Raw genomic sequence first — 26,807 nt, 5'->3', positions numbered from 1 at the left:
AAAGAGTGGGAATATTAGGAAATGGAGGTGTCTATGAGGTAGAAGACAGAATGGTAGATACCGTATCATTTCATGAAGTAAGGAGCGATGAATTTGGAAGAGTTTACTAATATATGTGATAAGGAGTTCTTCAATATGATACTGTAATGTTAAAAAAGAAACAAGGTGATATATATTCTGAGTAGGGCTAATCAATCTGATCCGAAATGCGACAGGGAATGCATGGCTTTTGAAAATTAGAAGCGTATTATAGATTTTATCCGAGATGGGAATCCAGAAGGTAAAGCCAAAAGTCAGTATTGTGCATAAGTACAGTTGCCATAAAGGTTGTTGGCAATAGATTGTTTCCAGTCTATAATGATAGATTCTTTCAACCGTGCCAGCTCCACACTGATCAGATGCCCTATGTATGAAAAAACAGCGTTGCCAGATCCTTCGTTCTTCATAATATCAACAATACAACACTGATGAAAAAGAGGTCAAATGCGTTCTAGGCGGGGGCTTAAATAAGGGCCCCGCAGACCCCGCATTGCGGGGGGCCGAAGCCATCACGGGGCCCCAAATCGTGATGTAGGACGTAGAGAAGGGGCCCCATTCCGTTGTCTACGAGGTGCCCCAAGCCCTTAGTTACGCCACTGGTTCTAGGAATTCTCATATAATACTATGCATGTTCCTCGTGCCATTTTTGCGAGCCCTTACATCACGTTGGAACAGTCTATTGAACTGGCAACGTTGCTTTTTAATTTCAAATGTGTGGAGTTACCAGTTTGGAAACCAAATGGCTGACGCAATTGGAAAAGATATCCATCATTTTAGACTGAAAATCACCTACTTCCAACAACTGTCCTCTTTTACCATTTTTCGTGTCTTTATTATAACGGAGGTGGCCTATAATCTCTGACTTCGTATCTTTACTCATAACGGAGTTAGTCTATGATCCTGGACTTCGTACCTTTATTCATAACTTAATTAGTCTATGATCCTGAACTTCGTATCTTTAATCATAACGGAGTCTATCTATGATTCCGAACTTCGTATCTTCACTCATAACGAAGTTAATCTACGACTCCGGACTTCGTATCTTTACTCATAACGAAGTTAATCTATGATTCCGGATTTCGTATCTTTACTCATAATGGAGTTAGTCTATGATCCCAAACTTCATATCTTCACTCATAACGGAGTTAATCTATGATCCCGGACTTCATATTTTTACTCATAACGGAGTAAGTTTATTATCCTGAACGTCGTATCTTTTATCATAACGGAGTTAGTGTATGATCCCAGACTTCGTATCTTCACTCATAACGAAGTTAATCTATGATTCCGGATTTCGTATCTTTACTCATAACGAAGTTAATTTATGATTCTGGACTTCGTATCTTTACTGATAACTGAGTTAGTCTATGATCCCAGACTTCGTATCTTTACTCATAACTGAGTTAGTCTTTGATTCCGGATTTCGTATCTTTATTCATAACGGAGTTAGCCTATGATTGCGGACTTAGGTATCTTTACTCATACTCATACTGACCCTGTGCTTTCGATACACGCAGATTAAGCTATAGACAATTATTTTCCAGACTTAACCTTATTTTCTTAACGTTAACTCTTTTGTTGACCTAGTTTTGTGCTTTATCCTAATTCCACGGCAAAGTCAGTGTTCTGGGTATTTCTTATATTACAAAATTACAATATATATGTACTCGTTGAACGACTAAACGCGTATGTGTTGAAAAGTTACTAAATATTTTTTCATGATGAAAATGAATGTATTTTCATTTGACTGTTTTAATGTTTTCATATCTACATATGCAATGTACATACAACTGTATTGAAAATAATTGTTACTACTTTCTTCCACATCATCACTGTCATGTGTTCATTCAAGACAAAATTTATCACTAGTCACGACTCCCTTCCAATTTATCTTTAATCACTTTCAATTTCTTAGTCCTTTTCCTCTTCCAACTCTCTTTTAGATTTTGAGTTCTTCTTGATATTTAGTATTTGTTCTGGAGTTTCCAATTAAATATTAATATTAAATATATACTCCAGCAGATATTTCGTGCTCGTGGGTTTTCTCGGGGTTCTCCCGTTTCCTCCCACTTTTTTCATTCCACCATCATCACCGTCTCCTTTAGCCTAACCGGCATATTCGTGGGACGTAATATTTAAAGATTTCATTTCCAACAGATATTTGTACAGTGCCATGTGTTTTATAAAACGTAATTTCATTCCCATTTGAAAATAGGCTGGCTGTATGAGCTAATGCCTTGTCTAGGGTCAGTGGGTTCTATTGTGTCATTTTGACCGTTCTATGTACAAAACACAAAATTTATAAAAACAGAGGCAATACATATACAATGGTTAAAATATTAATAGTGGCAACACTGCTTTAGACATGCTATGGAACAGAATAGAGTTGAGTTGATTTTAGTTTAGCGTCCCGTTCAGCAGCGAGGCTATATGAGACGTGGACCTACTGATTAACGTGGAATCCGAACCACATGAGCTCCCGCCGGGAATCGAACCCGGGTCTCCCACGCCAAAGGCGCGTACGCTAACCGCTTAGCCACGAGGGAGCTCTGGAACAGAATAGAATAATGTCTTTTCCTATTAGTGGCACATAGCCGACGACCTTTTGGATGATGGGACACACTAAATTTGCTACTACCCGCAATCTGATAGTGGCGTGCTGAAACCGACGACCTTTTGGATGATGGGACGCACTAAATTTGCTACTACCCGCAATCTGATTGTGGCGTGCTGAAACGCTGCCGGCATAGCAGACCAACGTGAGGAACTCCAAGATTTCTTCACCCGAGAAAGAATAGACGTGGCCCTCATCAGCGAAACTCACCTGAAGCCCTAGAAGCAATTTACTGTCAGGAACTATACAACATACCGCTCAGACCGACAAGTACCCATGGACGGTATGGCCATTCTCATCAAGTCGCACATTGCCCACGACCCTCTCCTCACGCCGGCACTAACCTCACTTGAACTATAGGAGTCACGGTCCACTTCCCGGATGGCCCACTGCAACTGATCTCTGCCTACAAACCTCATAATGGGACTCTTCACCCGCCAGATCTCACTCTTCTCAGGAGGCTGGGACACCGAGTGCTGGTCCCAGCCGAAATGGTTGCATTCTCCATCAGGCGCTCCGTGGCGTCGACTTTCTGCCTTCCGCGCTCACGGAACCCACGCACTTCCCCCGGAATGGACATAGTGCTTCGCGCAAACATCGCCTTGACGGGCGGCCCCATGGCCATTCCAGAACTCAGTTCAGAATATATCCCCATAAAGCTGACAGTGGCCCTCCGAACACATGTTCCTGGAAGGCAACTACCTACACTGGACCAGACCAACTGGCAGCAATACACGGACATTCTGGCAGCGTTGGTGGACCCCGGCTTCCTTTACGCAACCCTGAAAATATCAACGCAGCAGTAGCATCCTTAACCTCCAACATTCTCACTGCGATGGATGTGACCACCACAACCAGGAACAATGCATCTCACCAGCAGCAACCAGACCCGGCAGAAGCCCGCACATCGGCGCTCATCCACCTCAAACGAACAGCACCAAAACTTTGGCAACGAACACGACACCCAGAATATAAGCGTGTATGGAGCTCCCTTTCCTCCAGAATAAAGAAGAGGCTCCTACGCTGGCGCCTGCAGACGTAAAACAACACCCTTCAGGAGATGAACACAACTTCACGTAACTTCTGGCGACTAGTCAGAACACTCGTCCGACCTACTGGCCCACCATGTGCGCAACCCCTTAGAGGTCCACAAGGATTAGTGTACAACCCGGAAGAGCAAGCCACCCTCCTTGAAGACTACCTGGAAGGTGCTTTTCAACTTAATGATATACAACCTGATGCCGAGACGCTGGAGGCAGTTTAGCACTTCATCCACTCTGCCGAACACCTTCAACTGCTTAACCACCCCCACTGGTACGCCCAAGAGAAGTGGAACAAATTGTAAAGCATCTCCCGACCCACCGTGCCGCTGGACCGGATCGTATCCCACCCCAAGCGCTCAATCACTCGCCACGAAAAGTCATAATGCTCCTTTGATTTTTGATCAACGCCATCTTCAACACCGGCCACTTTCATTCAGCCTGGAAGGACGCACGAGCCATACTCATCCCTAAGACGCTGGGCAACAGATCTGAACTCAAAAAATACCGTCCCATCAGTTTGTTATCTCACCTCACCAAACTGGTGGAAAGGTCATCCAACGGCGGCTGCAGCAGTATATCACGACCCAGGACATCCTTCCGCCGCATCAATTTGGTTTTCGACCAGGACACGGCACGGGAGTCCAACTGGTGCGAGTGGCAGATGACATAACCTTCAGATTTAACGAACGTGGGCACACTTTAGGCCTTTTATTGGACATAGAAAAGGTCTTTGACAAAGTGTGGAACGCAGGTCTTATTCATAAACTGATGCAAGCGAGTTTCCCAACCTACCTCGTGGAACTGTTACACAACTATCTACTAAACAGGAGTTTCCATGTACACCATGCAGGCCACATCACCACATCAAGACGTATTAGAGCGGAAGTTCCACAGGGTTTCTGTATCTTCCCCATTCTCTACAACGTATATACCAGCGACATCCCTCAGACAGCTAACACCACCACTGCCACATATACCGATGACACCGCACTGTTTGCCAGCCATCTGAATTACTGGTATGCAGAAGTCTATTTGCAGCGACACATACATATGTTGGACAACTGGACACGGAATTGGCGCATCAAGATAAATCCCAAGACCATCCTGGTGGACTTTACAAAAAACAGGAAGCAGCGACCCTTTAACCTCTCCCTACAAGGAACCAACCTCCCACTCAGTCCTCAAGCGAAGTACCTCGGAGTCATCCTCGACAAAAATCTTTCCTTTATCCCCCACCTCCCCACGACGGCGAAGAAGGCGACACAACGCTTCCGAGCCCTCCTTCCGCTTTTCCTGAGCCCCCAAATTACCCATGAAACCAAGCTTCACGTCTACAAGATGTGCATCAGATTGGTACTTCTGTACGCCCACCAAGCCTGGGGTCACGTACCACACACACATCTTCGCCAGCTGCAAGTGGTTCAGAACAAAGCTGCGAGACAGCCACGACAATGACTGACTGACTGATTCCCTTTAGGCACACATATTTTACAGTATCATTGTTTCATAAGTTAAATACTTTGGTTCATTTGAGCAGACGGTTCTATTAGATAGAAAATTTACAGGCAACTAAGTAAAATACGATGTGAAACATTTTTCGTGAAGAAACGAGAATGTGAATAACGTCTGAACGAGAACGAGAACTAACGTCTACCAGTGAATTTGTGAAAATTTGATACAACTAACCTCAAAGCTCTAACCTAATTTAAAGATGTAAGAAATCTGTAAAAAATTGGTAGAACTGTCTGATTGTCAAAATTTGATAGAACCAATTTTAAAGGTCTAACCTAAGCAGAGCCAGATTTAAATCTGACAAGGCTCTAAGCTATTAAAGACAATGGAACCTTTTACATACAGAAATGAGCAAACAAGTGATACATGTATTTAGGGAGCACATTAGTGTTAGGAGTCAATAGGTACAGTTCAATTTTAGGTGATACACAGGAAAATGTTAAGAGTGAAATAATCGGACAAGATGTTAAAAGTTAGTGGAGCAATTATATCAACAAATGAATAACGTTACGAAGTTGTTATTGATATGTATGAAAAAGAGTTGTTGAGATAGTAATGCCAAGAGTGGCTGACGTTATAAAAATAGTGATTTGAATACTCGAAGGTTCCTGTTAGTATTTGTCAGTATATTGATATATGATTAATTTGTAGTAGCTGTAAAGTCCTAATAAAATTTGGAGCGTAAAGAAGTAAGTAAGCGTTTTGAGGAACTTAGTAATTTGAAGTTAGTTGTGGCTATATCTAAGCACATTGAGTATCTAGGATAAGCCTAACAATTAGCAGAAGGGGCCTCATTACTTACATCATAACAGCCTACACAACACACATTATTGTTGCCATGGGCGCCGATTCTGGGGGTCCGGAGAGGGTGCCCGGGCCCCCAATGCTCATGTGGGCCCCCTATTGTATTTATGAATATACAATATTTGGCATAATTTGAATGCAATTTGTCTTAAAATTCTCATATATATACCTTCTGCATTTGAATCGCTCCCCCCAAATTCACGGAGAAATCGGAGCCCTTGATTGTTGCGATATATGGGTTTTATTTTATTTTATTTTTACCTTATATATTGGAAATATACACCCAGTTCTGTTTTCCTTTAATTTTCGGGCCCCAGAAGAGAGCGAAGCACTACTAAGCTATAGCTTGTTTAACTTATACGTAAATCTGGCACTGAAACTAACCTAACCAAACCTGAAACTGTAAGAAACTAAGAAACCTGTCAAAATTTGATAGAACCAACCTGAAAGCTCTAATCTAATCTAAAAATGTAAGAAATCTGTGAAGAAATTGGTAGAAGCCTCAGCTCGAGTAATGCCAAATATTTTTGAATCTTTTTTTTTTTTTAATATAGGTATGAAAAACCTATAAATATTTTCTTTTCAACAATGTTTCTAAAATAACTAAAAAAATGCACGACAGGTAATGCTTCAAAAATTTAAAAAAGAATAAAGAAAACAGATCAAATTAAAAGTTCTTTTACAGCTCCCGAACAGCAAAAGTAAATGCAACCATATAAATGTAAGTAACGAATTAATGAAACCTTTCTCGTTTCTTTTCTTTAAATTACAAACTATAAAGAAGGATTTAAACTCTGCGAATAACTTATTTGGAAATAGAATGTTAAGTTATTTGTAACATTCACCTGCTGCGAAGTGTTCTTATGCTCGTATAAACTAATACCCCGTTTTCAATGATTGTCAATGACTTTATTTTTATCAATGTGACGAGCGCAAGTACTTTCGTACTAGATCTAGTACCTTTTATAATATTTTAGTGCTGTAGTACGTTCACCAATAAATCTATTACTTTTCTCCTCATCTTTTTTTCTCATAAACAGGGGTAAAAGTAAAGGGGAACACGGGGGCGCTGTCCCCCCACTTGCAGAAAATATCTGTATAGTCCTTTCACTTCTTAAAAAAATAACAATGGGCAAAGATAGGCACTGGGGACGGTGTGACGTCACGCATCCCCCTACCTTTTGAGATCCACTTTTACCCCTGCTCAAAAAATGCATTTCGGAGAGAAAAAGGGATTTCATGAAAATTTTTCAATGTACGAAAATTTCACTGGAAAGAGTGTCGGGATGAAACAGATCAATTTCCAACGATTTTGTGCTGTAACTTATACAGCTGTTCATTCTATAAAGGAAAATAGTAAGAACAAAAGTGTCGAAGAAAGAAGGGTTAAAACTAATAAATGACGACAGTAAACAATATTACATATGTGGTGACCCGTTTGAACAGTAGGCTATTAAGGAATTTAAAGTCTATGTTCTCAATAAGCACATTTTATGATATTTCTTGTTTTCCCCCAACATCTTCTATATTTCTCATACTTGCGTTACTTTAGTGGTTTTACAGTGAGTCTCTAATACGACAAATAAATTAGGATTTTTATTTTTAGTTTGGGTTGTCAAGTCAAAATTGGAAGGGTGTAAGTGGTTTGCACGATTTGTCTCGAATATCGACTGTAAAAAATTCAAATTTGGGGGTTCTTTCAAGAATGTTTGGTTCACTCCCTCACTTACAGGAGAAGGGGAACTGCCGGAAATCCTTTAATAAGATATTGATATCGTAAAATGTCGTAAATAGGGTGAAACAGGAGCAGATAAAATTTTAGTACTTTTTCACCAGATTTAGTACTTTTTTCTACATAGGTTATAAGCACGGTCAACAAGAGATGGTCTCTGACGTTTCTTACCACATACGGTAGGACATTGCAGCCCCTACCTTGATACCAGTGTTATCAATCACGATCACTCTGTCTTATACCATTAATTAAATTGCCACTACAGTTCCACCGAAGAAAAAAGCTTAATACGCGAGTAGTGGCAATGTCACTGCGAGCTGTCAAAGACGTTCTCTTACTGGACGCACTATAGTATGAATTATTTTTGTTGGGTGGTCTCACAGATTTTTTTGATAATGGTTTCAAATGTACCATTCAATTAATATAATAATAACAATAATAATAATAATAATAATAATAATAATAATAATAATAATAATAATAATAATAATAATAATAAGAAGAAGAAGAAGAAGAAGAAGAAGAAGAAGAAGAAGAAGATTGTAGATGATATTTCTCACCAGCGTAAATTTGTTTCCATCAAAAATCCTGCAAACCATTGTATTGCAGTTATTTTTTCTACCGGCTTTGTTCTATGGAACTACAGTTCTTACTCAATAATTATTTTGTGTTTGTACGGGATTTAATTTAACGTTTCTTTGTTACGACATTTGTAATATTTCTAGTGACCAACGTAGTTCTCTCTTGTCAGTAGCTAGCGCCCTCTTGCTTGTTCTTAATTATTCCAGGTTATGAAAGTATTGTAGTTTAACGTTCCACGTGTTTGCTATTTTGGTTACGGGAGACAATGATTAAAGCAAGAGAATGATGATGGAAGATTTGGTGGAATTTAAAAGTGGGAGGAAATAATAGTACCCCGAGAAGTACCCACGGACACGATGTTGTTCGCCACAAACTTGCTCTACCGGGAATCGAACCAGGAACCCCTCGCAACACAGGTGTTCTCGGATTAGAAACCACTGTAATAAATGAATAGAATCTTAGAATGAACTTGCTGTGTAGACAATAAATTCATATAAGAGAGTCATTCCGTACTACCTATTAACAGTTTGTTGCTCTTTGGGGATTATTATTAAAACCGGAAGTTGTAGCTAATTCAACTATTTCTGGTTTCAGTAACGGATTAAGGGAGGAAATGGCATTTGTTCTTGAAATGCTGAATCTTTATCAACAAATTATTTCTCGATGTTCTCCCTTTGGGGATCCTATTGTACAATTTGTACCATACGCGTTTTTCATGGTACATTGCGTTATTTCTCTTCTATTTGAGCTTTTTCGTCCGTGTTTTTTTTCTTTTTGTTTTCCAAGTCCAGAGGCCTTGTAGAAGACATTACGTATGGGTTCAGACCTTCCTGCGTCCAGACATAGGAGGTAATGACGTCATAAGTCAAAAATTTATTTTCCAATTTACTAAGTCTATGCTCAATATTTTTTGGCGGGCTTATTTTTCCACGTAGAAGATTGGCATTTTGCACAAACATTCAGTCCACCGAGTAGTATTTACCAGATGTTTTGTTCCGATGTCAGTACTAAGACAGGGGAAGAACCAGAGGGGCAAAGGGGGAAAAAAGGGATATTTTTACCCCCAAAATCCCGTTTTTCGTCATTTTCCCGCCTCACCTACACGATGGGGACATGTGAGTCATACCATCTGAAAGGCAGTCCCACTCCAAAGAGAATGACGGTCGAATCTTTATCGTAGGGTAATTAGGGACATCTCAGGGATTTTTTGAAAAATATACTTCTATATAGGGAAAAATGGGGCATGGTCGGTATATTTTTTTGGCGGGCTTACTTTTGCACCTAGAAGACTGAAATTATGCACAAACATTCAGCCCGCCGAGTAGTATTTATCAGATTTTTTTCAGATCTCTGCATTAAAACACGGGGCGTCCAGAGGGGGGGAAAATTGAAAAAGGGATTTTTTGACCAACAAAATCCCGTTTTTCGTCATTTTCCCGCCAAACATACATGACGGAGACACGTAACTCATACCGTCTGAAAGGCAGTTCCATTCTGAAGAGAACGACGGTCAAATCATTATTCTAGGATAATTAGGGACGTCTCAGTGATTTTTTTCAAAATATACTTCTGTATAGGGTAACATGGGGCATTTCATGAATTTTATTTTTTGGCGGGCTTATTTTTGCACCTAGAAGATTGAAATTGTGCACAAAAATTCAACCCACAGAGTAATATTTAACAGATTTTTTTTCACATTTCTGCGTTAAAACAGGAGGGGTCCAGAGGGGCTAAAGTTGAAAAGAAAGGGAAATTTAGATCCAAAAAAATCGCTTTTTCGGGAATTTCCCGCCTTAGATACCTGATAAAGACATGTGAATGGTGCCGCCTGAAAGGCAGTTCTATTCTGAAGAGAATGATGGGCGACACATGACCCTAGGGTAATTAGGGATGTCCCAGGAATTTTTTCCCTGAGGTCATAGTGTTTTATGGTAATTTGGTGCATGGTGGGAATTCCTGATAAAATTTCTCCCGCCCTTACTATTCAAGATAGAAACTTGAAATTTGGCACACACATTCAGCATACCAAGTACTATTTCTCAGATTTTTTAGATGGCTACGTTCACACAGGGGGGGCAGGGGGGCCAAAGTTCGATAAAAAAATTTCCCTCCGAAATTTTCCCTTTGACATAATTTTTCCCGCCTTTTGGTATATGGTATGAGCATGCAAGTGGTACCATTTGAAAGCCAGCTCTATTCTGAAGAGAATGAGGTATGAACCATGATCCTAGGGTAAATAGTGAGGATGCAGTAGCTGCTTGACTGAAAGTCTAAAAAATAGCCCAAAAAGTCAGGATGCGGAAAGGGGGGAGGAAATGGCATTTGTTCTTGAAATGCTGAATCTTCATCAACAAATTATTTCTCGATGTTCCTTACCGTTCTTTCCTAATAGTGGTACCGGTATTATATCAAAACCGGAAATAATATACTTCCAACACTTCCGGTTGCAATAGAAGACTTAAGAGCCGACGTAATGAGCGTGGGTTTAGTGTACTGCATCCAATAATAAATAAATAAATAAATAAATAAATAAATAAAAGAAAAAATGTTTCTGGATATTTATTACATTTTGATCTAAGCGGATAAATATTGAAACGATAAGTTACAGTGGATTCCAACCATTGTAGATTTTAATAAAGTGATGAAAAGTAAAGTGACAGATTCTTGAAATAAAATAAAATCTTTCAGTTCAACGTCCGACGATTTCTCGCCCTTTAGTTTAAGAGAGACGAATGATAAAGCCAAGTGAGTGCTGATGGAAGAATTAGTGGAATGAGAATGCTGGACCCCACACATCAAAGGTAATCGCTCTATCACTAAGCCACCGTACTCCGCCGACACATTCTTGAAATGCTGAATTCATGTCAACAAATATTTTCCTCGCCATGAGTTACCGTGTGTTTTCATTATGCATTAATGTTGAAACTGTAAGATTGTTTTTACCTATGGTTCTCAACTTTTCAAAATGGGAATACCGGAATATCTATACTCTTAAAATGTGACATCATCGCTCGTCAAAAATGTGAACAATCTAAAAGTGGATACTTCAAATAAAAATCAGCAATTCAAAGTCCGAATTTAATAGCTTTAGTTACTTTTGGAGTATTTATTAAACCTACTTATTCCAGTTTTGGTTGATTCGACACATGTAATTTTTGTAGTCTACCATCAATAATAATACATCTTATTTAAAACAGGAAAGTGAATATAATAATTGTCAATATAATTATGGCATGTACAAAATATACTTGAAAAACAAGTCTTACCAGCTTCACTAGGGCTGGTAATGTCTCATAATACCTACATACTTTAACTGGATTTGGATGCATTATTTCATTGGAAAATGTAGCTGAGGATGAAACAGTGCTCGCTCCGCCCTTAAAAATGTGTTTTTCATTGAACTTTAGCAGTTTTGATAAGTTCAGTAAATTTTCCTGCCTTCAACGCTTCAGCAAATTGCACGCACTACAGGTTGATACCAAACCGAACTGTACGCTCTGCTTTAACCATGTTCATCGACAAACGATTTCTTTCGTCACTCCGAAATGATCTGAATAGAGCAGAGAATAGAGCTAGTAAGAGTAGAGGCGAATCTAGAAGATAGAAACTGGGGGGGAGGGGGCAATCAGAAGCCAGACTATGGTACGTATTAGTTTCAAGTTATTTTTGTCACTCAAAAAACTGGGGCCATAGGCCCCCGGGCCCAGGGCTGAATCCGCCACTGAGTAAGAGGAAAAATTGCCAGACATTTTAAGTCCAATTTTGAAGTCGTAGCAGACACCAGACAAGGAGGTCAAAAACCGAACAGTCCGGTAAAATACAGGATGGTTGGCAACCTTATCTCTACCACTTTCGGATGCAATAGGGAAATAAGGACCCAGAAGGAACCTATTCTGATTCTCGGGAAGCTGAAGCCATGTCAAAAGGACCATTTCTGCTCTAATATTTGTGGATACACAGTCGGACTGACATATGTATTCTATAAGAATTTTCCTAATTATACATAGTATAGTTTGGAATTCTAAAACCCTCTACGAGTTGAATGAAGAAAATAATACCGACTTCCATATATTGCAGAAAAGTTTTCAGAATAAGGTTTAACCATTCACGCATTTAGGTAAACAACTACAGTTAATCTAAGATAGGAGGTATGCCGGTTGCATCTTTACAAACTAGGCGTTTACCTATGAGTTTAGCAACTGATTATATTAACTAATAAACCTTAATAACTACGTTAATACACAGTTCACGTATGTTTGTGCTTTCTGTCGAAAAGAAATTACAAAGAGAAAAGTAATGATATTCGTACTTGCAGGATAAAGCAATCCGTAACCACACCCCGTCTCTTGAGGATATTGTGTTCTGCTTTTGTATCCCAAATGATAGTTAACCGTCGCAGTGTAATTTAGGTCGCAATCTATTCGTGGTAACGCTAAGCATAGAGGATTCTCGTATACAAGACTTCCCTATACAACAGCTTTCTTCTTCCAGCACATTTTATTGGTTGGTTTCCAAAGTTGTAATCATGGCAGCAGGGACAAGAAGGAAGATTCTTTTTAGAATGGAAGGAGGGCGAAGAGTAGAGAGATAGGGAGAAAGATGTCCTCTCAAGGAAATGAATATTCATGAGTTTATGGAAAAGATCTGAGGGGCTAGAGGAGAAAGAGCGAATGATCTTCTGGCTTTGGGAAATAAGGGAGAGAAGTAAGGATTACGGTGAACTTCTAGCATAGTAGGACAGTTGAGAGGGATTTATCTTCTGCTGCTCTTGTAGAATATTAGTTAGCTTCTCTGCATCTATACTGACCACCAAGTACTTATTTAACATTATATACCACAAACATGCGTAAACACTAATTTGATTTAGGGGAAGAGCAGAGCCATAGTTACAGATTTTGGCGCCCGGGGCAAAGTAGAATTCATCGTCCCCCTACACTCACCTTATCAAGCTTTTTTTTTCTAACATATAACAGAAGTAAGTTTTGTTGTTATAATACGCTGAATTTTTATCAAATTACTTGGACAGACTATTGCAACAAGAAACGTGATCATTTCGTATTCTTTTACAAATAAGAACTGTTTTCAAGAGGCCTTTTTATATACTTGACAACATTACCTTTAGTTATATACAAATTCACTCAGCGGTGTATCCAGGGGGGAGGGCGATCGAGGCTCTCCCCCCTCAAAAGAGGAAACTTTCTTATTTTATATATACGGTAAATAAAACCCATCCAAGAGTTTTGAGCTCTTAAAAGTAGCTATATGTAGCAGTATTACAGCCCACCGCCATCCAGAAGTCTGTCTTGCATCCGCCCCTGAATCCACTTAAAGAAGGGTTATGGAAACTTACAAATATTTACAACTTTTCGTACTATAGATACTAAATAAAACTTGAATACATTAGAACTATGTGATTTTTAAATGTTTGACAGCACTAATTCCCAATAATAATTCTAAACTTTCGAAATTTCATTCTGTAGATGACCACATAAACAGCATTTTAATTTCGATTCTTTAAGGTAGAATATATTTTGAGAAATGTAACGGAAATTCAAAATGACCCCTTTTTTCCGAATTTCTCAATATTGATCGATAGAGGTGAAGAATATGTTTAATGTTTGTATTTAAAATCCAAAATACAGTCTGACTACTATGTATATTTGAAATTATAATAATTACTTAATTTCTTAATAAATGGAAGTTATGAATTTAAGTTTCTTATTATTAATTATAATATTAAAAATACACTAACGCACCCCCCCCTACACATTTGCTTCAAGTTCGAAAATGTTATTATTTCCCTTGTTTACCTTCACTTTTAATATTTCAGCGCCAAACAGCAGCTTGCCTTTGTCTCTTCACTCATTTCATTTTCATACCTTCATTCTCATCATCGTGACTTATCCCAATTGGCTAGAAAAGCGTGACTAACTAAGCAATCTCATCACCATCAAAACGCCGAACACGTATTTCAGATTTTGATCTTTACTGATTTAGAAAACATTTTGCTGTTGGGTTGAGTCAAGTTGGTTTTGAATTTAACGTCCCTTTTAGAAACGAGGCTATATGAGACGGTACCTACTAATTAAAGTGGAAGCCGAACCACATGAGCTCTGGACGAGAATCGAGCCCGGGTCTCCCATGCCAAAGGAGAGTACACTAACCACTTATCCACGAATGAGCTCTTGAGAACATCCTGCATGCACTATAAGTCATTTCTCGGAACCTCGCAAATTATGTCGCCATTTACAAATCATTTATTATAACTTTCTTTAAATAACAAGCAAAAACTTGTTGAAGAACAGAATGCTTATTCCTGACAAGGACGACCTTAACCTCTATATTTTTTTTTCTTTTTAAATGATCCTGAAGATAGAACCAGGAAATATATTATGTGGAGCCAAAACTAAAAGGCACTTAGAACCAGTCACGGGCTAGGGGATATAGGGCCCCGACAGGGATCTCACTTGCAGTGCCCCATTTCTGCACCATGGGGCCTCAGTACACATTTAGACATTTAGACAATAGACCACATAACTATGCTCCAACACAACAGACATATTTTATCTTACTGTTCATGTTATTCAATATTCATTATTTTATATATGGTACTTGTACCGATTATGGCCCGGGTCCCTAGTATGGCCCACCCACCATATCTCTGCAGATTTACGTTGGTGCTACTAGATGACAATATAAACTATGTCTTCTGAGCCGCGCAAATATTTACGCTTGTCATAAGGACATAGTTTATATTGCCATGTAGCAGCACCAACGTAAATCTGCAGAGATATTGTCTGTGGGCCATATTAGGAACCCGGGCCATAATCGGTACAAGCACCATATAATATTTAGTAAGGGGCCCCGAGAGGGATCCCTGCCCTTCTGCCCTGGTCATTTCGAGCCTTCTTACAACTAAAGTAATTACGAAACAAGTAATTCCGAAAGTAACATTTACAACAGATCTATGTTCCTCCAATCACGAGAGGAGGGGCGGCAAGAATCAGAGGAACCTTTGCCAAGAAAATGTTAAACTATTAAAGAATGTTTAATATGTGATTGCAATATATGTGGTGAAAAACTTCAGGTTGAAGAAAATATCAATATTATTATTATTGGCAGACCATTTGCCACAACTGAGACGCTTCCATGCTCCAAGGTCTGCCACTAACTTTCTCGTCTTCACATAGGATCTATCTGTTTTGATATCGTCCATCAATTGTAGTCTTCTTCATCCCTCCATCTCTTTCCTTGCACCATATTCTCTAGCACGTCCCTCGTGATACAGTCTCTTCTTAGCCAATGTTTCAACAACTTTCTCTTCCTCTTTTTACTATCTAAAATTGTTCCTTTTTCCTCCACAATTTTAACACCCTCTCAACCATTTTCCATTCGACCCAGCTGATTCTCTCCATTCTTCTCCACACCCACATTTCGAAAGCTTCTAGTCGTTTTTCATAATCTATTCGTAATGTCCATGTTTCTGCCCTACACAGAGTATTTTATAAGTAAGTCTTTTCTCAACTCTTTATTATGGTCTCACAAAATAGACTTTTATTCCTCCTGAAGGCTTCTTTCGCCATTCCTATCCTAACGTTTGCACTTCATACCATTACTAAATAATATATTTACAGACAAGAAAAAATTAAATACAAGAAAAATATAAATATACTTCGAAATACATACAAGCGATAAACATTTTGAAAAACCAGAAAATCATATAGAGATTGCTGGTAAGAGAAAGTAGTAATGGACGGCAGTTAGTGATGTGAGGTGGAAAATTTTCCGCTATATTTTTCCGGAAAATTTTCCGTTTTAAGAAAATATCAGTAATCAAGTAACAATTCCTCAGCAATCATAAAATTGGTTGAATTCATGTATAGAAATGTTAAAAAGTGAAAGATCGTTTAAAGAATCTGAAAATTTTCATGGCTCGGACAATTTTCAGTACTATGTAGGAACAAGCTAAACAATTTTTCAAGAATCGAAATATTTTCTGCCTTATATGGAAAAATTGAAGAACTTTTTATGAGTCGGAAAGTTTTCATTTTGAAGCAAAAAGTAAAACAACTTTTTTTTGTGAATCGGAAAGTTTTGTTGCTCTGTAGAAACAAGTGAAAGGAATTTTCATAGATCGGAAAATGTTCATCACGATGTAGAAACAAGTGCAAAAAACTTTTCATAGGCCGGCCAATTTTGGATATTATGTATAGTGATGTTAGGTGGAAAATTTTCTACTATATTTAACTGCACATAGAGCTACAAAATTGAATTTCAGTAGAGGAAACATAGTCACCAACAAATTATAATTTTCCAAATTGCTTTCGGGAATCGGAAAATTTTCTATTTCAAGTTGGGAAATAAATTTTTACAATGTTTCTCTCTCTCTCTCTCTTGCTCTGCGAGCTTCTTCGATGCTAAGCGGTTAGCATACGCACCTTTGGCATGGAAAACCTGGCTTTGATTCCCACCGGGAGTTCATGTAGTTCGGATTCCACGTTAATCAGTTGGTACCGTTTTATATAGTCTCGCTGCTGAAAGGGTCATTAAACTCAAAATCAACTCAATACAACTACTCTCTATCTCTGCGTGTGTGTGTTTGTTTGTTTGTGTGTGTGTGTATGCAAAGTGCAGAGAGCATACATCGAGTTCGTAGAGTACAATATCCCATTCTATTATTTAAAATTTCAATTTATTAAGTCATGAATATCTTCCAATTCATAAAATCATACTCCACTTATTCATTCGATTCATGAAAAATTGTTCCACTTGTTCCTACATAGTATAGTACTGAAAATTGTCTAAGCCATGAAAATTTTCAGATTCTTTAAACGATCTTTCACTTTTTAACATTTCTATATATGAATTCAATCAATTTTATGACTACTGACGAATTGTTACTTGATTATCGATATTTGCTAAGAACGGAAAATTTTCCGGAAAAATATAGAAGAAAATTTTCCACCTCACATCATAGCTAAACAACGAAGTAGGAATAAGTGGAGTATGTTTTTACGAATCGGAAAATTTTCCGTTTCAAATTTCCCGGAAAATTTTCATCACTATACAGGACAGACAATTTTTCGATTCATGAAAAATTGTTCCACTTGTTCCTACATAGTACTGTGAAGATATGTGTATTTAGACACATGGCAAAATATTTTATTTTGAACTATGGGACACTTTATTTAAAAAATCATCACAGTGAAAAGAATAACCATTCATTTTAAGTTAAATCATCTTTCGACTTTTTTTTCTAAGTTAATTTGCCCTTGCTGTCTGTCATTTACTTCTTACGTTTGTAATTTCTCAATTAATAAAACAACAGATTGCTTCCCCGTCCGCATTCCTACCATCACCTTACCTTGGTTAATCTACGAGCACGCACTTTTTCATCGAGACGCAAATCAGAGTGAATAACCGAGGATATGAACCCGGAAGGGACGCTGAACAAAAACGATTGAGAGACCTTTCGAAGGGTCAGTCGTCAGTCGACATGGAGTTAGAAACGAGTTAAGACGTAGACCGGGTACCTCATTTTGGATTTCACGACTGATATAACCTTGCTCTGTCCTATAGAGCACCTTTGTTTCAGCTAACGTCAGATAGCTGTTAACGACGATGTATTGTTTCTTGAGAAGAAGTTTCGACTCTAACTAAAATTACGGTCTTCGTAAAGTTGGTTTCTCAGTCCGGGTTTCGTGGACTCTTAACCTTTGGTGACTTGAACGACCAGCCAGCCAAACAGAGAGATGGACGGACGTCGGCCCGCTGGAGGAATCGTCAAGAGGGCAACAATCAGACCTGCAAGTAAGTGCAAGTAGGTTAACCTATCCTGAAAGTTACTCCCTTCTTACCTCTTTTCATCCCCTTTAACATCACAGTCTGTTTCTTTTGTACATGTCAGATTTTATTTAAATGCAACCCAGGTTATATCACTTACCTCACGTTTTGTTAAGTTCTATGTTTGCAAATCCTGGGCGCAACTTGTCGGTTCTGTCATCCCCAATCACGTCATTTATAACTACATTATCTGAGCTCTCAGACCGAGAAGGGGCGACTGCACAATACTGAAAATTGTCTAAGCCATGAAAATTTTCAGATTCTTTAAACGATCTTTCACTTTTTTTAACATTTCTATATATGAATTCAATCAATTTTATGAATACTGACGAATTGTTACTTAATCACTGATATTTGTCAAGAACGGAAAATTTTCCGGAAAAATATAGAAGAAAATTTTCCACCTCACATCTCAACTAAACAACGATATAGGAATAAGTGGAGTATGTTTTTACGAATCGGAAAATTTTCATCACTGATGGCAGTAATGTAACTTAGACTAATAAAGCCTGGTTTATGAATTTTATAAGAGTTTGCATTATTTCTCTGCACTTAAAACTTTCTAGCATTTCTTTTTTTTATTGGAGAAATGTTTTTTTTTTCTGGTGTACCTGAAGAATTGGCAAATAAACAATATTTAAAAAGAGTATTCTCCAAGTACTGAAATGAATAATTTATCTGAATTGGTGTGGGCATTCTTTGTGAAACATAAAACAGCTACACTTCCTGCATGCAATGTTGGGTTAAGATGTAATGAGAAATGTCCAAACAAATTGGTTTCGTTTCAAATTCTGAGACTATGATAACTTCTAAACTACAAACGAACTAAATACTGAAACTAGACGTAGAACGTTTATAATTTACAGTTGTAATACCAAAAGTCCCGCGAAACCCATCTCAAGTTAAATATTATGTTCAAAAACGTATTTCAAATAGTTCAATGGGTTCCTCACAATGATGACACAGAAACATTTTTTTTTTTTTTTTACACATGAAAGAGCCTCAATATGTTATAGAATATTAAAGTTTGATTTTGTATCTGAAGTATTTCAAGAAACATTAGCAAGAAAATAGTACAAAAGTCAATGATTTATAGTTTGAGAAATTGCCTATAATACCCCAATAAAGTTAGAAATTTTTATTTGTGGTGATTTACTTAGGTAACGCTAATAAAAGTGTACAAGCATACCGAATTTCAAGATTTTATTCCAATTTCAAGTACATAAAACATAAAGTCTAAAATAAAACCGATTTAAATAACAGGGGAATTCCCTTATCCCCCTTCAGACCCCCTAAAAATTAAAAATATTACGGTAACTTTTAGCAATGTTTCTATGGGTTAGTCCCGAAAAGCTACAATCATACCAAATTTCAACTTTCCACTACAACCGGAGGTATCCGTTATTTTGTGTCAGTGAGTGAGTGAGTTCATGTAATTTTATATTGTAGTTAGGGTAAATCTGCTTTGTAAAATGAGATTGACATTGATATGCATGGTTCTGATCGTTCTATCAACTGATGAATTAGCAGCATCTCTTCAGAAGCATTCATTGTTAAGAGTCTTCATCCCGGCGAAATTAAAATACCGCTAATTTTACAGTAATTATCTGATATCTTCAAATAGATAAAAGATAATCAAAATGTGGAACAAGAGGCCCTAGACAATATTATTTTACATGAGAAACCGTTATCACGACTCACTTATCTGCTTTCGATTTCGAGGCATTTTGAAAATCATAATTTATTTTCGCGTTTCTAAACAGCTGAAAAGGGAAAGCCACTAGGTAACTTGTGATAACGTTACCTCACGCAAAATAATATTGTCTAGGGCGCTCTTGTTCCATATTTCAATTATCTTTTGTCTATTTGAAGATATCACACAATTACTGTAAAATTAACGGTATTTTAATTTCGCTGGGATCAAGATTCTTAAGGCGAAAAAGCGGTACAATCGGAATTTAAAAAGAAAAAAGTTCAGAGATTGGTGTTTTTTTCTTCTTCTGCCAGGGAAACATAGCAGTGGATTATAATGCCGAAGAAGAATGCATGGTACTTATTTCTTCTGCCATGCATAGCCGAATCGTCTGGAAAGTCTGCTTGATGAGTTCTTGACTGGACAATTTTTCAGCTTTTGATTCTTTTCAAGTTAAGATATATCGCTAGACATAAAGTTTAACTTTTCACCTCTATTTATTTTCCTTTACTTTCCTATCTTTTCTTTTAACTATATCACTTCTCCATGTGATAAATTATCCATCTTAGATTGCCTTACGTTAAGGATCCTCTACGAATTCTTTTTCTCTACTGCAAATTTCCATATTATTAAGTAATATGTAGATAGGAAAGATTGTCTGCATTTTGCTAACAAGGAACGAAGCATTCGCATCACTAGCCATTATAAGTCAGCAGAAAATGTATTTGAAATGAATTATTTATCAAATATGTAAGTATGAAATTATTACAAGTTTTATTTATAAGTTAGGAAACCTGAAGCAAACATTCAACTTGTTCTTGATTACTTTTAACGTACAAATTAAATATTTTAAGCACAGAAGATAATTCATCACTAACGCAACTGTATTTCTCAAATGTGAGAATTCGGATTCATTGTCATTCAGTTTAAACGTTACCTCGTCAATCCATATATATATATATATATATATATATATATATATATATATATATATATATATATATATATATATATATATATATATATATACACGGTGGCCCTTAATTAGACCCCTGTACTTGTTGTTTGACTGTAGTATTTGTAATTCTGGACAAAAAAGTTTCGATATGGCGACATTGTGTAGCCTGTAAGTGGGGATACCCAAGGGCGCCCATCAGGGGGGGCAAAGTGGGGCGATCGCCCCCCTAAGAGGAAATTATACTTGTGAATATCGAAAACCCAATAGAAGTTTTACATTAGTTACAGCAAAATTTGAAACTATATTTGAAATGTCGCTTATACTTGCCCCCCCCCTTGAAAACCACAATACGGGTGCTGTTGGGGATAACGGTCATTGGAATTAAAACCGTTATTGTACCCAGACAAAATGGCGGAGCGGTTATCGCTGGAACAGTGTGTCTGTTGTGTGAGTTTGTATGTTGCAACAAGCAATTATGACGAGGTGAGACGAAGGAAATGACCCCTCTATGTTAACAATAAACTTGACGCTACCAGTAGTGTTTTCTATGCGAAGGGAGCGGGTAAACCCTGAAGTATGTATACCGATGATATCAGAGCTCTTGGGAACGTTGCTATTCGTCTCCAGGCATGTATCGATTTGGATGGTTGCTCTTCGTCTCCAGACATGTATCGATTTGGATGGTTGCCCTTCGTCTCCAGGCATGTATCGATTTGGATGGTTGCTTTTCGTCTCCAGACATGTATCGATTTGGATGGTTGCTGTTCGTCTCCAGGCATGTATCGATTTGGATGGTTGCTGTTCGTCTCCAGGCATGTATCGATTTGGATAGTTGCTGTTCGTCTCCAGGCATGTATCGATTTGGATGGTGCATTGGTGGACCACTTCATGGAGAACAGAGATTAATATTCTTGTAAGGAAAGGTATGAGGGTACTGTGTTTATGTTCAACATATGTTGCTAGTTTCTTTACTGCAATCTTTGAAGCATCACATACATAATTATGGGCTACCCTGTATATATTGTATAAAACTGTATGCTCTTTTAAAGTATTATACCTATACAGGCCCGCATCCAAGGGAGGTCTAGAGGGCCGGGCCTCTAAATTTTTACCGGCTCCCTAAAATTTTCACGGCAGGCTTGCAAATGAACTATAATATGGTGATGAACTATAATACGGTTGGATTGCCCCCCTCCCCGCCAACACTTTTGGGCTGTACCTATACAAGAGGGAAACAATGGTTTGCGCTGGTCAGGATCATTATCATTTAGAGTATGAAGTAATGATCCCAATGTTTTCAACTTCACTTGTAGACTTATTTTCGGCAGTAAATAACATATTCACTACATGATTTCTTAGTTGATTTGGTCGCAAATTGGACAAAACATTGGACTAGAATGTAATATGCCATTACAGTCTAATGATATTAGGTTCTTAATAGGAGGGTGCCCGAAATTTTTTGCACCGACTGTACTTGATGTTTAACAAAAAATTTCTGGCTGTTCATATAATTCGTAATTTTATTTGTTATTCTATTTTAAATTAACATGGGAAACTGTAAAAATTCATTAGGAATTATAGTTTTGGGAATCAATACCTTTATTTATATTTTAAATTAGTTATAAGTCTTGTATATGGATGTGTAAATGGATTATTACAATTCTTACGGCGTCAGTGCTATCTGAAAATATAGATCCACTATTGGACGGAACTTTCAGACCAAATAACCAATCTAAAATTCGACAGAATTTTCAGGACCACCCTTCACCTTTCTTTTAGATACCTAGGTCCTTCTAAAATCTAGTTTAATCCAGATTTTACCAAATTTTATTCGTTTCAAAGCCCCACCGCGAAAATGCTTAGTTTTGATTGGCTGATAAACCCACGCTATGATATTAGGGCGCAATTATTCCATTCCATGCCGGGAAGTCTTACTGAAGACACTGGATCCTGATCGTCTAACTTAAAAACTCGAAAAGGAGTTAGAAAAGCTGCAAACAAGGTAATATTGGGACTTTATTAACGTCTAAAAATCACTGGAAGTCTTGGGAGCCACAAACTATTAAATTTCAGAGTAAAAACTGGACTAAAAAGCAAAAATAGGAAGCAGAATTTAGTAACGCCATGTTGAGCAGATATAGTCAATAGTGGACAGGTTTGTGAAGTGCATCAGTTCGCGAGTTATTCTTAGGGATCCACAAATAGTTTCGGAAAGTGGTGTTTTCCCCTTAAAATACTTTATCCTTAAAACTATTCCTTTTCTAGTTACGTAAGACCTGCCCCACTACCGTTTGTGTTCGTGTATATAGTGGATGTGATTTCTTTTGTATTTATTCATTCGTAACATGGCGGTATTTAATTTCTTTGTAGTTAAGATAGGTAGAATAATGCACGTGTAAATTTACAGTAAGGGCTCCTATCTGACTCCCAAATTGGGAGTACGGCTTCCAGCGGGATGAGTTGAACATTTAGTTTGTTTCTGGGTTCCTGCCCCTTCAGGGCAGGGGTCCTATTGTTAGCTAATACTTCGATATGTCCCCTCAGGGCATTGATTAAACAGGTTGAGTAAAGAATGTGATTTAGTAAATATAAGGGCCAGTTGGCCCTGTTCATTTCTTTCCTTTCGTTACCTTTCATAGAGCCGATTTAACATGGTAAAATATGAATGTTTTCTATATATATTTATTAGTATAACATGTATTAATGTAGTGTGTAGTATGAATGTGGCATGTATGTGTTCGTAATGTAGAAACATGTTCTAGTAGTGGTAATTGTGGTAGTTAAGTGATGAAAGAGTGTGTGAGATAATTAAATATGGACAGTGTAGTATTTACTATGCGATAAATTCTTTATTATTCCGTCATTAAGTGAACTCATACACAATATTTAATAGTGAACTTAATATAGTATAATAATTCCGTGTACAAGGTCACATTCAGTTGTACAAGGGTTGATTATATCGTCGCTAGCCCTAGTGTCAAAAGTCAGTACTAACCGCCATTCTTCTGTCGAGGTGCTTAGTGATTTAGATTTCATGAAATTGACCTTTCTTTCCGAAATAAAACCTAGAAGGTATAATTCACAGCCCATATGAATGTACAGTTAGGTCAAGTGACCCAAAATTAATATATTCTGAAAATTTCAACATTCTGCCTAGTCTAGAAATAGAAATATTTAAATAAATAAACAATACGTAAATTTTTAACAGAAGTCGGGCGATATGATGCTAGTTCTTCGCTTTGGAATTATATTAGATGTTCATTTTTCTTCGTGGCTGCAGAAGTTCATTGTTGCTGCAGAATTTTATAAACATTAAACATTATCTCAGATAATTCTATTTTCAGTGAATATACGTAGGATTTTTTTTCTTCGTTCTTAATAAAGCTACCAGGTATTACGTAGTATTGTGTGTGTGGTGAAAGAGTCTTGGGTTCGAGTGAGGTTGTCGTGCGGTGATCGGAATGGGAAATGTTTGCAGTGATTATAGATTTTAAAGTGTTATGATGAAATGTGTATATAGGCTGGGCGTAGATAGAGGAAACAGGTGTTTGTAAAATATAGCGTCGTAGTAAATGTAAAGAATGATTATATGAATATTATATGAATATTAATAAGTATATGAATATTGTAGTAAATGAATATAGAAGATAGGACACCCATATAGTTAAATATATAGTAGCCCAGTGAATACTTCGCCGCGTGTTGATATATAGATATTGAATAGATACGTGTAGCTACAAACATCTCGAGTTCTGACCCCTGCACCATAATATCACGCGGACCGGAGGGCGATATATAGTCGGACTATGGTAATACTTTGTAGTTTAATGTGTTATAATAATAATCAACCATAGTAATACCATCTGATAGAATAGGTAGCATCATATAATCGCTGACTAGACATATTGAATAATAAATTATGAAAAGACAATAGTAGCTATACAACAGGGCTGTAGTGAATTATATTTTCTGGTCGGTTTTAAAATAGAATATCCTGCTTCGTGAGATTTTTTTTCCTTCACGTTACCTACTCGGGCTAGCTTACAATGTTCATGGAGGCGACAGCTCTGACAGGGTTACAGAATCAAAACAATTAATTATTGAAATTTATTATTCCCGTACCCGGGCATCGACCTCTCCCCCTTGAATATTTTCGTTTTCTTTTCTTAGTTTTCAAACTAGATAGTGATGGAAATTATTCGATGCCTCAGAATTTAGCGCATTCTGCGAAGGGGAGCTATCGGTGAGGTTTGGCCATAGAAATCACCGATCCAAAATTCAGTTTATTTAATTTTTTTTATTTTCGGCAAATCATTAGTTAGGGATATCTTAGATAATACTTCTATTCTAGTTTCATTACTGTCCTCGAACCTTCTTAGTTTTTCTAAGGGGTCGAATATTTTTTTTACTTAGATATTTCAAAATTGGGGACGCAGTTACCTGGTCCCTTCCCCCTCTCCTTTTATCCTGCTGGTTTGGCTCGGATTTCAATCTTACAACCAAACTCTTGTGGGATTGGGATCTGATGGACACAGAACTTGCATCCTTGGCAGCAGGGCGCCCCCTTGAGTCTACGTATTTGAGTAGACCACCCTTTTGGCATGTTAAGAATATTTTGGCTATGGATTTGTTGAGAGCGAAATTCGACTTCTATCTTTGTAGCGTTAGTTATTTCTCACTTAAGTCTTTGTCGCCCCTATTCTTCGTCTTCCTTCTTCTCTATCTCTCTCTCTGTCTTCATTTCTTCAAGTTTTTTTTAATTTTTCAACCTCCCCCCCGATTTTGAACTTGTTGCTTACGATTTATTTAACGTACAATTCTGATCTGAAATTACCAGCTGAGATGTTGCAAGACACGATTCATGGATAAAGTAGATAGTGATTGGGTCCTCCATCACATTTTGACCTATCGCCGAAATGAACAAAGACTTAGTATTTGACAACACTTCGATTACGTTCTTTCACCGTCGTTCCTCTTAAGTTTTTTTTAATCCATTGGTCACTTTCTTTTCTGTGTTGGTTTTCGATTATTTTGTAGTTAACCTGGGCCCAGAAATTGTATTTTAGGTTATCTAGTTATATCTTTAGAAATGCTTTGTGTTACGTGCCTGCCTTCCAAAGTTTTTTTTCCCTTCATGATTTAAACACGAATTGATTATATAAAAGTGAAAAATTTATAGATGCGCGGTATCAAGTAAAAATCAATTTTCTTTTTCATATGTAATGTCGGAAGTCATTTGTTTTTGGACAATGTTTACAACCTTGTAAAAATTTTATTGTTGGGGGTGATTAATTTAAATGTGTGCGCATTTATAATAAATATATATATATAGAGAGAGAAATGAATACGTCGAGATGTATATGTGGTATACGGACAAAATCTCGCGGCCGAAACATCGCCGCCCAAAATCTCGCCGGCCAAAACCTCGCGGGACAAAATCTCGCCGGGCCAAAACCTCGCGTGGTCAAAACCTCGCCGCCCAAAACCTCGCGTGGCCAAAACCTCGCGGGACAAAATCTCGCCGGGCCAAAACGTCGCGTGGCCTAAACCTCGCCGCCCAAAACCTCGCGTTTCCAAAACCCCGCCGCCCAAAACCTCGCGGGACAAAATCTCGCCGGGCCAAAACCTCGCCGCCCAAAATCTCGCCGGGCCGAAACCTCGCCGCGAATGAAACTTTTCTTTAAAATTTACCCAATGTGTTTCCTAATATGCAATTCCACATTACAAATAATAATAATAATAATAATAATAATAATAATAATAATAATAATAATAATAATAATAATAATAATAATAATAATAATAATAATAATAATAATAATAACAATATACAAAACATCGTGTGCGTGGGCTTTCTCGGGTTATTCCCGTTTCCTCCCACTTTCTTTATTCGATCATTTCCTTCATCCTGGTCATCTACGTCTCCTTTAACCTATAGGACATAATCAAGGGACGTCGTAAAAACTCATATATTATTTCATACTTTC

Source organism: Thermobia domestica, chromosome 2 (assembly GCF_964235325.1).
Source record: "Thermobia domestica chromosome 2, izTheDome1.hap1.1, whole genome shotgun sequence".
NCBI classification, from domain to species: Eukaryota; Metazoa; Arthropoda; class Insecta; order Zygentoma; family Lepismatidae; genus Thermobia; species Thermobia domestica.
The sequence above is the reverse complement of the archived record's forward strand: the minus strand, read 5'-3'. Positions refer to the sequence as shown.